This window comes from Larus michahellis, chromosome 2 (assembly GCF_964199755.1).
Source record: "Larus michahellis chromosome 2, bLarMic1.1, whole genome shotgun sequence".
Taxonomy (NCBI): Eukaryota; Metazoa; Chordata; class Aves; order Charadriiformes; family Laridae; genus Larus; species Larus michahellis.
In genome coordinates this window covers 70,960,485-70,976,615 of record NC_133897.1, presented here as the reverse complement: position 1 = coordinate 70,976,615, position 16,131 = coordinate 70,960,485, and the positions used below count along the sequence as shown (strand labels likewise).

The 16,131-nt window shown below is 38.8% G+C and overlaps 1 long non-coding RNA gene across 1 annotated transcript in view; it reads right to left on the bottom strand.

Annotated features, from left to right (window-relative positions):
* Nucleotides 1–2,034, bottom strand: part of LOC141739135 (uncharacterized) — a 150,766-nt gene extending 148,732 nt beyond the window's left edge. The window contains exon 1 of the long non-coding RNA XR_012585593.1: nucleotides 1,816–2,034. This is a non-coding gene — a long non-coding RNA (uncharacterized LOC141739135). The remainder of the gene's footprint in view (nucleotides 1–1,815) is intronic.
* Nucleotides 2,035–16,131: the final 14,097 nt, after the last annotated feature.

Below are 16,131 nucleotides of genomic sequence, written 5' to 3'. Positions count from 1 at the left end.
GCGTTCTGGCAAAGGTGTTTAATATGCAACCTCAAAGATTAGTAAGGGAGTCCAAGTCACGCAGTATAGCAAAATAGCATTCAGAAGCCTCCTGTAAGCAAAACTGTAGACAGTGAATTACTTTGACTGTACAAGAAGAGAGCTTCTCTTTAAACTTCTTTTACAAAATATCTTTTCCTTCTGGCATTCCTTTCAAAATACTCTTGGACTGGTTAAGAATCCTGCTCAAGTCCCAAATGCAGAGAGTTAATATAGGAGACTTTCTCTTCAGCTGTTTTAATGCACCATATAAAGGCCCAAGTAATAATTTTGGCCTTTTCATGGAACATAAGTCTTGATCGGTCTCTATCTATTTCGGTGGGATGATTCTGCAAATAAGCCCATGAATGAGTACCTTCACTCACAGGAATAGTTACAGTGAAGTCCTACAACGCGTTAAGGTATGTCTTTTTAAACCACGCAGGGGAAATAGACTTGCTACAGTCACCATATTTATTTGCCTTGAGTCTTCTGACTAAAAGACATACCTTTTATAACTACATTCAAAGGGCTGCTGCTTTGATCCAAGTCTCTCCTGTACAGTTCCCACTACTTGCATATCTAAGTTCCTTGCACAGCGATGTCCTCGTGATGCACGGGAACAGCACTGTCCCCTTTCCACACAGCAGACTCGGGTGAGCTTTTCAAGGTGGTGGATCACAGCAGCATTCTTCACCAGATATTCATTCTCCTCTACAAGGAGGCTCTTTTTTTTTTTTTCCTTACAGCATCAGGAAAGGGTTTAACACAAACAGCATATCTTCAGCTGGAGTGCCCTCTGCTCTCCCTGCTTCAAACATTCGGGTCACTCATCTCTCAGGTATTTGTGTATCCCCAGAAAAGGGGGGTTTTCTGATTTTATTAGCCCATGCACAGGGTCCAGAGTTCATCAGTGGGTGTAGGGCGAAACCATACATTTTTTAAATGACGGCCTAAACGCTAATTCTGCTCTCACTAGAGCCAGAGAAAAAAACTCTTCATTGATTTCACTGTTCTGCTGCCAGATTATGCCCTTCCATTCTATTATCTGCCTCCTGTACCCAGAACTCTGCCAATAACATTTGATAGCATCTCTGCAAAGTTGTAAGGGCTGCAGAGGCTTTTCTGCTGATTTTCAGATAGACGTTTGCAATGAACACAATCAGCTATCCTTAAATTCAGACAACTGAGTTCTCTGATGTTACTGAGGTACTGTATTGCTACCACCAGAAGCAGGGCTAGGACCTGCAAAAGAGACTTTAACATTTGATCAGTTTCCAAAAATACTTTCAGAAATATTGTCACACCTTCACATTGTACTACCATAATCTGAATTTGAAATAACCAGAAGTAATGGCATCTACAAAATTACTATATGCTAAATATCATGCTGACATAGTGTCTCCCTCACAAGAAGATCAACTTCCTAGAAACACCTGGCATAACACAAAATCATACACATTTCAAAACCTAATTAAACCACAAATCAGTTATAAAAGACAGATATTTCAATGCTTATCAGCTAATATGAAACAAATATTTGCAGTACTTTGCTTTTTAAGTCTATGTATATGGATTACAGAATTAAGAGGTGGTTTATATATCAAATACTGCCAAACATAAAGGAATAATTTTTAGAAACACAATTAAAAGTAAGTTTAACAGCTTCAAAACTGGAAGAAGCAGGGACCCTTCCCTTAAAAGTTGTCTCTGTTGCAACAGAAAAGATTGTGCTACGTGACTAAAAAAACAAATTCGGGTTTTGCAAAACAGTATTTAATAAAGATTATTACTTACCACCTTTTTCATGTAATTAAATGCTGGAATATCTAAAATGCCTGCTTTTCTGCTGCTGTAGTACTGAGAACTCCCCTTTGTACATTTGTCCAAACTCCACAGTGTTTACACAAACTACCGTTCAGATAAACCCTTAACCAAAGAGAACTTCTACTGCAGTAAAAAAAACCACATAATCTATCCCAGGAAGTAACAGAAATTAAAATACAACTAATTTAAGGAGACAACAGAGAGGGGAATCACAAAGGTGCTTAAAACATTGGCTTGCCCTTCACTGTGTTTGGTGAACTGAGTTGCAGAGGTTTTTAATGAGGATTGATGACCAGCTGGGGTTAATGGCCCTCATCTGCACCTCAGGCCATTAACTCCTCCCTATCAGTTATTAATCCCCAGGAAATACCCTGTACCTCTCTCTTTATTGCTTAATCATAACCAGCAAGAGATGATCAACCAGTCAAGATCCTAGCATGGTGTGAATGCTCCTGTTCCTGCCTCTTCACACAGCATGTCTTATGCTGTAGAAGAAACTATTTGGATATTACCACATTGAGGTCACAAAAGGATGAAGAACCACATGTGAACAGAGAGAAAATAAGCATTTTGTCTGGTGACTGCATTTCATATCTCTTCTTTGGAATAAACATAATATTTATAGCTTGTATACTTTGTGGAATTATACAAATCTGTTTGCAATCCCACTGCCATTAGACTACTGGGGGCTCTTTCCTTTGCAGTTCTAGGGCATATAATGGGGCTAGTGTTCTTATTACTGCTAGTTTTCAAGCAAGAAAGTACCAAGCAGGTGTTATAACATACAGCCTGAGAATTAAAAGCACCATGGTCAATCTAAGACACTGCACCAAAGAGGCATGTAGAAGCACAGAATCAAAAGGCCGGAACCCTGGTGTTTTCCCCTTGGAAAGAGCGGAGCTCAAAGGAGAGTCGGTCCACCCCTACCCCTGATTTTCCCCAGCCAGTGAAACAGCTGGTTTGGTCCAGTCTCAAGCCTGTATGGGTTTGAGCATTAGCATTAGCACCATTAGCAGAGGATGAGCAGAGACTTTGTGCATGGAGTTAGTGTAAGAGTAAGAACGCAATCTTTATGTTTTAATTTTGTTGCAGAGAAAGACTGTACTGGAAATTCATTTGGCTGAAGAAGGGAAGAGGCATTTGTATGATACAGCATCCTACAGTCAAAAAAAATATTAAATCTTCCACGAGTATCATCTCCATTCTGGAATCAAAATTTCTGAGAACATGACTATTGATCAGGACGTATCTAAGTAATATACTTTAATTCATACCTATTGAGTTCACCCACTGAGAAAGATGACATACAAATACACTAACAACCGATCTGAAGATCATCTGTCTTGACTGCATCTTCAGTGAGTAACCCTACATGCTCTTGCAGTGTCATTTTATATCAGTCTCACAGAAACAGCAAAGAAGGGATTACTTTTCCATTTCTTTCTTTCCCTTTCCAGTATATTCGGACTGCCCATGTCGTAAGGCTTGTGGGGCACTGACATTTTTTAAATGGATCAATAAATTATGTCCTTATGTCTTTGTGAAAACTCTTAAAGGTAAAAAAAATCCTAACTTCCATCCCATGAACGATCCCATTTATTTCAATGGGAACATCAGTGTCAATAAATGCTTGAAAAATTCCAGTCTTTAGGGGACAGGCAGTACCTCAATCCACAACGGTTACAAGACATTGATCACTATTATTCTCTTTAAAGGGAATAAGATCACATTGAGCTTCAGACCAAAATATAGATCCTTTCAGGTCACATTTACCAATGATCCATGGTGATATAAATTAAATCAATTACATCTTTTATTTGTATACAAATCATAAGTTAAATGAATGTTCTGCTGCCCTACTTAAATGTAATTATCTATAAACACACACAACACTTCTTGTGCTCCTTCTTATGACAATGTCATATTTTTCTCAGTTACAGGCAGGACAAATTTTGAACATTCAGCAGAATAACCTCCATTTAGAAAGTCAGATCTGAAAATCAACATTTACTCAATGAAAAGTTCTCGCAAGAGCTGGGTGCTGTCAAAATTATTAGAAGGGTCAGGATAAAGGTTGTAAAAAGAGGTGTATATTTAATTTCAGAACAGCTTGTTTAGGTCCTTACACCACCTCAGCTGCAACAACATTTTCATCAACTTCAATAGGCTTTGGATCAGGCTTTGAGTTGGAACGGCAGTTGATGATAATAGTAGGAGTGCAGACTGATGCCAACGGGCTTTGAATTCGTCCATTATTATGAAAGCTGTTTACAAAGAACGAATAAGTAATCCACACTGTGCTATATATGCTACCTCACTACTCCAAATAATTAGGCTAGTGTGGCTTACTGAGTCACTGTTTCTACCATTTGCACAGCCACTTGATGTCTTGGTGAACATTTTAAAACAAATTTAAAAATGTTTTTAAATTTGAAAATCCAAAGATTTTCATGGCATTTATTTAAAAAAAAAGTAGATACGGTGGGACCTCTCTTCCTCCTACACTAGCTTCTTTTAACCTAACAGCCAAGCTAATCCTGATGAAACATCTTTACATCAACTGCTTATGTTTTACAGAATGTTTTTTCCCTAATTAATTGAATCATATACATCATAGTCACATTTATTAAGTTTTGTTAATTATTAGGTACATTCTCACACATAAGATTTTAAAGATTTGTTTAATGTCATATCTATATATAGTAGACAATTAAATCATTATATTCATTAAAGTTACTCATTTAATTCCTTTGCTTGGCAGTAGGAGATGGAACTATGAATACATGTTTCAGTTCACTTTAACACTAAAAGCACACATTGCAAGCAGCTACAAATGTACGTTTTTAAGGATCACTTGTGAAATGTGCTGGACTTATAACGTCAGATTCTGAACCCTTCTGTTCCTATAAAAGATTTACAGAATATAAGAGACTCCTGCCCAGCTATTGTGCTTGCCTCTTAGAATGGGGATTAAATAAGCAGTTATATCCACCTTAGCTTTTGCACTACATTATTTTTGTAAAATACATACTTCAACTCAACTGATCATCAGAATGGGCTTCTGCAGAGACTGATGACTAAAATTTTTTGGTTTTTGTTATTTAATAGTGGTTCACAATGACCTCTCCTGTCCTTAAAGGATATAAACATATTATGAAAACAGTGCTACTGAATAACAAGTTTGTTTTCATGTCACTATAATGCCCATACGCACTCATGAGCGAATTGTTCATGCAGACATCTATCAAATATATAATAATGGTGATCACAAACCTCTGCGTATGGTCTTTCAGAAACCTCTCTTGAGGGGGGTTTGGTCACCAGCATTCATAATTCACAAACCAGCCAACCTAGTAATTCAAGTCAGCCGCTGAGAGAAAGTTCTAGAAGATAAGTCTGCTTGTAGTTCATGGGAAAAGATATACATAGGGGCAGTTCAGCCCACTGAAGATCTTTGGACAACGGTCCGTATGCTTGGGAATGGTTTCTAACTCCCAATTTCAGACCTTTCTTATCCCATGTTCCAACTCTGTATTGGGTCGAAATCAGGCACGCACGATCTCTTCTCCCATTCTGCCCTGGTTACAAGAAGGGAACCTGACCTTCTTGGCCAGAGAGACACAACAATATGCTCCAACTAGGTCCCTAATTCAGACAAATCAATCTTACGGCTTGGACACGTGCCACATCATATACTCAGAGGTGGGTTAGATGCAGCCTTTCTCCTTAAAAGTACAGCCTCTAGGTAACACACTTCTAAATTAGATCCCGTAGGTAAATGCTTGCAACTTGTTGGGATGAATTCAGTCTTAATAGCTACTTTGTTAATATAGTTGCTTATTAACAGCAAAGATTAAGACATATTCATCGCTAATTCTCTGAAATACAAACCCTAACTTTGGTATAGTCTGACGCTTTTCTATCATTCTGCAGATGATTGTGACAAAGCAAAAGAGAACACAACACTAATACAAAGCAGCACTATAAACAAGATGTATTTTCAACTACAAAACTCGCTTGCATTTTTCACACTACAAATATGGATCTATATTCAATTCTTTAGAACTCAGCTTGCATTTTGAACATAAATTTGCTTCGCCGTACTCACGGGGAGAAGGAAGGAATCTAATCAAATTCTACTGAGTGTTTTTCTCTGCTATAATTCAGTGGTAAAACTGGCAGGCTGCCTAACCACGTCAAAAAGGGATACATTCGAAATGCTGTAACTATAAAATAACAAGGAAGCTTTTAGCCACATTCATGTAGTGGAGACTATGAAAATGTTTACTTGTAATGTGGTTAGCATATGAAAAGATTAATCTAACAGGAAAATACATTTTAAAGTTGTGAAATTGTCTTGCTTGATGTATAAATATTTTATGTAAATAAAGGCGGATTTGAGATTCATATAACATTTATATATTTTTAAAACTAAAGGCATAGCAACTGACTGTGCAAAACGTTTTTCAGGGATACTCTCACTCTGCTATCTACACTAACGCCGTTATTTGTTTATATTAGCTTTTACCCTAATGAAGATGGCGCCGGTGGTTCTGTCTGGCTAAGCTGCTGACAGGACACCATCAGCCTCCATGGAAGGCATCACTGAGAGAGAGCAGGCGGTTTTTCAGCTCAGTGACTCTGATTGCAGGCTACGGTGAAAGAAAATTGATGCCAATGGCAGGAATAAGGAAAGGTGGCTTTTCCTCAAGACTGTGACTGGAGAAGTTTGAGAAAATCAGGGTGACATATAGGGATGCTGTACTAAGTACTTTGAACGTCTGAGCTCATTTCCTCGACTTGTTTTCTTTTTGCCACTTTCTTCATGTCACTGGAACATAGAAGTCATTTTATATTCCTGAAGATTTGGAGATAGCTTCTAAATTACATGCCAGAGGGGGGTAAAGGCATCCAGACATAAATGTAAAGTCAGACATTCTTCTTCAGTTCTGATCCATTGGAGCTTATTTTTATTATTTTTGTTATTTGGGACAATTAACAGTGTCCTCCATTCAAGAAGCAAAACAGAATGGCCTAGAAGACTAATGGCCAACTAACAATACCAAGTAATTTTCGTAAGATGCAGAAAGCTGCTACCAGAACCATTACTTCTGCAATAGAAAGGTGGCATTACTTTGTGGAAGAACCAACTCTTTCTACCAAATTTCAAAGCGTTTTCAAAAGTTGTGGCAGATAATGAATGTCCGAGTCAAGACTCAAAGCAAAGACCAACAATTTTACTGCTTTGGCGGCTCAAACTCACAAGTCTGTAGAGAACAGATTAAAGAATCCACAAAATGACACTTATTTTCTTTGGAAGCCAGATAGCATTAAAACCCAACTGAGGAACAAAATAGTTTGTATCTGGGTGTTGGGGGATGTGGTGAGTTACTGTATCTCAAATCATAATTATGGCACTAGAAATTTTTTTATTAACTGTTGTCAAAAAAGGAAAACATTTGTTATCCATATAGCTGTTTGATATACTTGTGGATTTAGAAAAAGATGCATTCTAACTCAGCATCATAGTATAAATTATTTTGCTGCTGTTAAATCTAACTAAAACTTAAAGTGATAAATACAGTGAAGTCTATACAGTCATAAATACAGTGAAGTCTATGGATTTGTGTCACCAAGTTAATAAAATCAAAGGTGTTACATTCAAATTGAAAAATATTTTCCTGGATGGCTGCATAGCCAAGTTTACATAGTGCAAATTTGTGGCTCATTCTGCAATTGTAAATGCTTGTGAACTTTTGGGGCAGGAGAGAGGGCTGGTGGGTTGACACTAATACACACAAAGAACTGGATGATTCAAGCACTTTTACAAACCCAACTTTGGACCATTGGTTTGACCTCTCTCCTAATGCACAATCAGAAGCATTCTGCACCAGGTTCCCAATTTGTTTAAAGGCATACGTGTGAGGAAGTACCGAACTCCAGTGGGATGCCTCTGACAATCAGGCAACGACCTGCCACATGTGACTCTGAAAATCTCTCTTAAGCAGTAAGAAAAGCATGGGCTCCAGCTGGGGTACAGAAAGTGGATCCAGCAAATAGCATCACACAGAAAACTTCAAAATCTCTTGAAGTATCTTGAAGTATCGAATCTCTACAATAATTTTACCAAAAGGCATACTGTACGCAAAATAGACGTTCATGGGGTGCAGCTTAACACACGAAGCAGCAGCAAGAGATTAACACCAACACTTTCATCCGTTATACACAATATGACAGGGAGCGGGGGGAGGGAAACAACCACCTGAACAAATAACCCAGTTCCCAAGTATAGACCTGCATCAGTCAAACCAAAGATTGTTTTGTCATTAATCAGAATAAGAGAATCAAAAATGAAGTAATTTCTTTCTTTTAAATATCAAATGCATTGAAGCAGCAGTAATTTATTTTTATGTCATTATTTCTTTTGATACTATGCAAAATACCATTTCTAAATGCTGGCTTTCTAAAAACATAACCATTAGGATAGTTGTTACATATTTAATTTCATGCTCCACTCAGCATAAAGCAGTTGAGAGACTGCCAGCCAGAGCAAATTAAGTAACCGGTTAGATAATTTCCTGCTTAATTGAAAGCAGGTAGTTTTTAAAAGTAATAATTGATTTTGTTTCTAATGAGTGTGCAGCTATTTCTTCTTTTTTCTATTCCTGTTATTAAACAAGATTGCACTAAACCTTTGTACACCGTTAATGACAGGCACGGGAGGGAAAAAAATGGAGAATACTGTTTATTTAATATTTTAGACTCCAGTTGCAGTAAAAAAACCCACAGTGGAATGGCATCTCAGTATTGGTCCTCCACTTCAAGATCACTGACTCAAGAGCTAATCCAGGTCAAAAGTTCTTACCTTCATGCTCTTCAGGGGCAAGAAATGAGCCAGCAATCTCAGCTTAGTTCAAAGGGAAGAAGCATCAATCATCTTAGCAGACAGTAACTGACTTCAGGAAAAAAATAAAGGTGTTCTGGAACTACTCCTTCCCTTTTACTTTTAGGAATGGTCACTCCAAAAGAAAGCTGTGATGCCTAAAGACAACAGCTAAAGAATCTTTGAGTGACACTGTTATATGATTTGGTAAAAAAGTACTTAATTCTGCACAACTGTTGAAAAAGCACCTGTCACAAGCAGTTAATTCACTTGAAAATTATATTTAAAAACAAAAGAATAATTGTTCTATCAAAATGTTTGAACAAAATATTACATTTTCTGATCTAGAGAAAAAAATAGGATGACTGTGTCCATCTTTTTTTCTTCCACTTCTTTTGAAAATTAACAAAAGGGAAAGTACATTCTACATGTGTAGAAAGTATTCCTGCAGGCTTTGTATTAAAATCCAGTGTTTTGACAAGTTAGTATAAGAAATAGTCAAATTCCAGTATGACTCATTTTAGACTCTATCCTCGTAACTGTTGAGCACCTGACTGCTTCCCTTCCACAGGTACAGATATATAAGCAACAATTCCCTGGAGTGAGTGATACAAAAAAAACTTAAGAGTCTAACATCAGTAACAGATCTGTATCCAAATCAGAAGCTATAGCATCACATATACATATACACGTAGTAGATTTATAACCACCACAAAATGCTGAGATGATTTTTCCAATGGAAAATCATTGCCGATTTCAGGCTGGTAGGTGCTGCCCATATTGCTATTACTGATTACTGCGCTGAGACAATTAAGACCTGCACCGGGTAGAGCAAGCAAGAGCTATGCAGCCTGTCAGGAGCTTGATCCATGTATTACTGAAAGTATTACGTTTGGTTCTAAGTATTTAAATCTGGTATTTATTATACAAATCCTTCTTCTGAATTTACAGTCTTACATGCAAAGACCTAAAGAAAACTGCTCTGTCCTCACAGAACATAATAAAGAGGTATGCAAGGGTATCATAAGATTTGGGGTTATCTTCTTTAGCTTGTGCTAAGAAACTACAGTCACTGGCATTTGCTAATATGCCAACTGACAAGAGTTTTTTTGGTTTATTCACACTGAAAAATCTCTAAAGCAGTTAATAATCTTATCAGCAACACTATGACTTTTTTCTGAAAATCACCGTTGCTAACCATAATGAATTCTCCTTTTATTTAAAGGTCATCAATACAGTACTTAGAGTTTGCCTATTCATACACACATGACACTAAATCGTGCCTGTATTCTTGACAACACTCCCGCTTTTTTCTCACGTGAGCACATATGTACAAATAGAGCTTAAACTTATTTACATGTAGACATCTATATATGCACCTCAATCTGTAATATTGTGGCCTAGAATGGTTGGGGAGGGAGGTTAATGAGTTCAAAATGGGTATTTATTCAGAGAAGAAAAAAATATGGATAAGCCATGCAGTTTGTCCCAAGCAAGCGCCTGAAGAACACCGTGCCATCACGTACTGCTTTTGTAACATAATCGTCACAGGGGTAAAACAGCTCTAAAACTTCCAGAGTTTCTCTACTTTGGATCAGGAGTGCTTCTCGTATCTCACCACTTCTGAAGCTAAATGCTATTTTTCCTATCTGTTCAAGTTTTCAATTCTCAGAGTAAAAGAAATTAAACCCAACACACAGAAATTGTGCAAATCCTGACATGAAGTAGTATGTCTCACGCAATAAAGCCACACATTTCACGTTTACTGGTACAGTCGTTTTCCGTTCAGCAACAGGATTAGGGCTGATTTACAATCTCCCCTTCCATATTTATAGCATTTCATAATCCTCCTTTTGTCTCCTTAGAGATCAAAGAAAATGACCATTAAAACTGCAAATCGTTAGGCTGTCCATCACAGACCTTAGGCCATGGTCATTGACAGGTTAAACTTGTACAGACAGAAGTTGTGAGAAAGGAAGACAGAAAAAGAGGAAGAAGCAGAAATAAGACGTGGATATATGAAAACTGAAGGTAGGAGAGGGGGACGTGCTTTACTTCGTGATATTGAAATGAATACTTTAGGAATGGTCACAGAATCACAGAATGGTTCGGGTTGGAAGGGACCTTAAAGATCATCTAGTTCTAACCCCCTGCCATGGGCAGGGACACCTCTCACTAGACCAGGCTGCTCAGAGCCCCATCCAGCCTGGCCTTGAACACTTCCAGGGATGGGGCATCCACAGCTTCCCTGGGCAACCTGTTCCAGTGCCTCACAGCTCTCACAGTGAAGAATTTCTTCCTGATATCCAATCTAAATCTACCCTCTTTCAGTTTGAGGCCGTTACCCCCGTGTCCTATCATTACATCATTTTTCACTCAGTAAAAAGCTGTGATACTGAAGGACAGTGGAAAAACTTCAGGCAGATGTTTCCAACACCTCTCCCCTCCCCCCCCAACCCCCAAGAAAAAAGGACTTCATTCTTTGTACTTATTGAAATATCACTTACTTAGCAGACATCCAAATTCTGCTTGAAGTTATTAAGAATTTATATCAAGTGGTTTCGTCTTGTTGGACAAGTGGACAAAAGCCAGCCGATGCTAAGAAGGATCAAAGATACCTGATAAATACTTTCAGTATTTGACTGCATTTTTACTATACAATATATCCACATGTGCAGTGTAAGTACGCATACATGTAAGTCATACAAATACACTCCACTTATGTGTGGCTTCTGCAGCCTGAAAGAATGCAAATAGAGTACTAAATGCATGCTTGATTTCTGATACCTTCACCAGTCCTTCCACTGTTGAAGACAATGGATGGTTTGCTATTAGGACAGACTTTAGAGCTCTACGTCGAATAACAACCATAAGCTACATGAGCTGTAGCTCACCACAACAACTACATGAGCTATTTTTAAAATCACCCCTAATTGACCCCAACTTACAGGTTCTCAGTTTTCCACTAAACTTGCGCCAAGAGCTCATGGCCAATTAATCTGTAAATACCATCTTAAGAGTACATCTAATTTCTGAATTACTTTCTGTAAGTACTTAAGTGCAGCTATTTTCCCCCACAAGCTTTAGAGAGAAAAGGAGTCATTAAAGATTACAAATTTATAACTATAGATTAAGATCTAATAAATCATAATGATACTGAATAGGAACTCCTATTCAAAACATTCGTAATTATAAGAAAGGTTAACTGATCTAAAATCCACGGATGAGCACTGTGAAATCTGTTCTGTGGAACAGAGACAATACTGCATAACCAAACAGGTAAAACATTTTGGGGGAAACTAGAGACAAGTAGCATAAAGTGGTGTCCTTCGGAAGTACACTTCTGCATGTGCAGACACACGCTAATTCCAACTTCTTTGCAGTTTCAGACTGCAGTTAATTTGCTCCTAAGACAACTGGGCTACGAGAGCAACAGTTTCTAGACAAAAGCATAGTTCTAAGCTTGTCTTATCCAAACGACCTCAACCAGAATTTTACCATCAACTGAAGAATTCTGTCAAGTTCTTAGGAAATACAAAGTCATTGCAGCAAAGAACGATGTCTCCCTTATCAAGTAAGATATCTGAAGAGGGGAGCCTGGCCAACAGAAAGTCTTTAACAGATCGAGATTAATCACAACTCCTAGGAAAGAGAATAATCCTCTGTTCTTGCTCGAGTCTTAAGAACTAACTAGCTTGGAGAAGCCTGCACAAAAGCTAGAGTAAAAGTTGAGATGCCTCTTGGTACACACCATGCTTAATCTTATCTTTTTCTGAGAGTTTACAGTTCTGATCAGATGACCCTCTGTATTGTCAGTCAACCTGGACTCACAGCTGCCACATGCAAAAGGAAGATAGAGAAGGGTAATACTGCTGATTTTCTATAGAAACTGTGGCCAAATCAAACAAACTTCTTTAAAATGTTACATACAGTTTTTAGTCTAATAGCTGGAAAAATAAAACTTACCAGTTTAACTTAACAGTTAAAAACTTCATGAAAATCCAGAGCAAGTTCCAAAAGAAGGCTCTGATCTCACAAGTTGACTTGTGCGCAAGGTCATATCTAAGGATAAATCAATTTAAAATTAAGCACTATGCATAGGCCTACTTTCTCAATGGCTATTAATCTCAAACCGTCTTCCCTAACCACCCTTATGAATGTGTCCCCCATAGGAAAAGAGAAATGGGGGGGGGGAGTGCAGGGAAAAGAATACATTAGAAAAGACGTGAAATCCAGCACACCATTTATCATACAGTAAGGTAACCTGATACATAGTTTTCACTTTAGTATTTTAAATCTGCACTGGAAATGGTGGTTCACAAGAAAAAATGGGTTGGCCAAACAACAAAAAGAAAGTCTGTACATACGTTATTAGATCCCTGAGGGCTTAAATGAAAATATCTTTTATCCCCTAAAGGGAGAACAGAAATGTTTATAAAAACCCAAACAAACAAACCAGAAAAGCCCTACTGAATAAAATATAGCTGTAGTGTGAAAAATTTATCTCTTCACCTTCCTGTCTCAAATAGCAGCACTGCTAACGATATCAGCATTGAAGGGCCCCATCGGCAGAAGCAGCCATGACTCTCTTAAGACAGGACCGTAGTTACTGGCTGGGCTCTGCTGCAGAGGCTACACTTCCTTATGGTCGCACAGGATGCCCTTTGGGGTAACCAAGTAAGCCTCTGCCCCAGTGTTATATGGAGTTGCTCCCTATCAGCTGGCTTCACCGACAACTCGTTTTCCCTTAGGTGAAATGAAATTTTGGCAGTCTGTCATACGGATCAGTGCTCAGAGCCTGTGCCCCCAGGTACTGTTGGGCAGAGTCAGGCAGCTGCCTGGAGAACAGCTTGCCTGGCTTTTGTCTGCCCCTGCTTTATGTACGACACTGATGGGTTCTATTGACTTGCGCTGCAATGCAATGTTTGAGGGTACCATATGCCATGATAGACCAGAGGAAGAGGAAATGGATCTTGCAGGACTCAGAATGCCTTGAACTGAACAGTGTCAAGCTTCCTCCGGGACTGACTGACTGGCCAGGTTACAGGGAACAATCTCCTCTCTCCTCAACTTTGGCCAGTACTTTCATATTGTCATTGACTCCTACATCAGCCACCAAGGTAGGAACTTCCAGAGAGTAGTGCTCCAGTTGTTGACAGTCCTGGACAGGAATCCATCACCAGAGGGAACCTTCAGCTGGTTGTGTTCCAATTGTGAACATCCTGGATGGGATTCTGTTGCTGGGGGAACCTCCAGCTGGTTGTGCTCCAGAGGTGAATGTCCCAGGCAGATATACAACGTGCCCATGGTATGGTAACTGGATAGGAAGAATGTCAGGAGTGCTGGAACATCCAAAGACTCAGCAGAAGAAAGCAGCTTGGCTCTCCCTCTAAAGAGCCCTATTAATATTGATAGCCATTTTCCATAATTTGCGAGCCACGTGGACTATTACTAGCTTTGACTATATATAAACGATATCTGCAGGGTTGTTCATGACCTGGGTAAAAGGAAGCCTGTGCAAACCTTGTAGGAAGGACAATAGGTAGGACATGAAAAGGGGACTCTATAACCATGATGTGTTATCTCAACCCGCTGACATTAACAGACCAGCTTTAGTTAGGTGGACAGGCCACCTTACCTAAAAGGAACATGAAAATTATGTGTGTTCAATAAATAGAGTGGAATTTCAAGATTAGAATGCTTAGTTTCCTGTTGCTGTTCATTCCAGGAAAATGTGCATTATTTAATAATGGGATTTTCCCACAAATTCATTTTAGTTACATTATTAGTAATCAGATTTGGGGAGCTGGATATTTTATGTATCTATACATGCACACAACACACAAAACCCATTTTTTCACACAGATAACACAGTTCATAGACTTAATACGAACCCTCTCATGACCAAGCCCAGGCATTGGGTAACTCTAGGGATGCAATGAGACCTAATAAAAATGTGCTATTTTTCATTTCTTATCCCAGTTTAAAGCCTGGAATACAACTCTCAGCCCTGGGCCTCCTTTAATCTCCTTACTCACAATCAACAATAAAGAGAGATGTAAAATCCTGCCCATTTCATAGATTCTCTCACTACCTTCTCTCCAAGACCACCTTCACAAAACAGTGTTAACATAGACTATGTGGAGCCAAACACGAAAGCTCTGTGCTTGGTGCCCTACGTACAACCATCCCAAATTACTACCTGCATATCTGACAAGGAAATTTCTTCTGCATCCTGAAAAATCTGAAGCAAATATATTTTGAGTAACCGCTGGTAAGAGACTCTTAACTGGCACTATTGTGTCTTCCGTGAAAAAGGCAGGTCCTGCGCTACCCTATAGGTGACACGGGTCTCAGACAGAGACGGAAATAGTCAGTTTGTCAGTAGGCCTGCCACTGGGAAGCACAGCCACGTCTTCAACTCATGCATCTCGTGGACAGAGTTATGTTTTCTCTGTGAACACTCTACTGGAGCGTCTTCCTCCATACTATAGCTTGTAGCATAGGCTGCCTGAAAATACATCCTTTAGCCCTCTACCTTCTGGAATGGGCATAGAGGGCTCATGTCAATCTAACCCCACAAAACAGGTAAGAACTTTTGACTTACTGGTACCCAGCATCCCTTGGCCTTTAAGCAAAAAAGGAGAGGAAAAACTGGTTCAGAATAAGACAGCATGTTTGAATATATTCCGGTTATCAGAAGGATGAGCCATGAAGCATGAAACCCAGTAATGCAAACAAACTCCAAAGGTGAAAAGAAATTTCTGAGTCTAACTTAGCTGTCACGGATGCACACAGGTAAGCATTTTGCACTACTGACAAAGAAAGTATATCAAAGACTGTTTACAAATCAATAAACGGTTTCTAGCACATGAAAAGCTTTCAATATAATGATTTGTTTTATTTTTACACTAAGGGATTCTTTCCTCCTTGGATAAAGCATATTCTGTAGAGGCAACTGAAGTCTATGCTTCCTATATTTCTTTATCGAGATGCTGCCATCATCACAATATACGGCTAGTCCTGTTTTGGAAAATGGGAATTGTTTGTTTGTATTTCAAATGGATGAGAAAAGCACAAAAAGCTTTGAACATGTCTCATAGGCATGTTGGCCCACACTACTTCACCAAAAGAAGTCCTCCAAGTTCAAAACTGACTGCCAAGGCTGCATACATGACATTTGCTATTTCAGTTCCTACGGGAGGGTCCAGATAAGATCCTTATGGGTAAGGAATAACGCTACACAATCTCTAGCCAAAGATTTCAGAGAATTTACTTTTTGGAAGTACTGACAATGGCCCTGATCCAGTAAAGCTCTAAAGAACATAATTTAAACGCTCTGCTAGATCAGAACTGTAGCATGCAATGGAAGAGAACACAAATATCTGAGTATTACAAACACT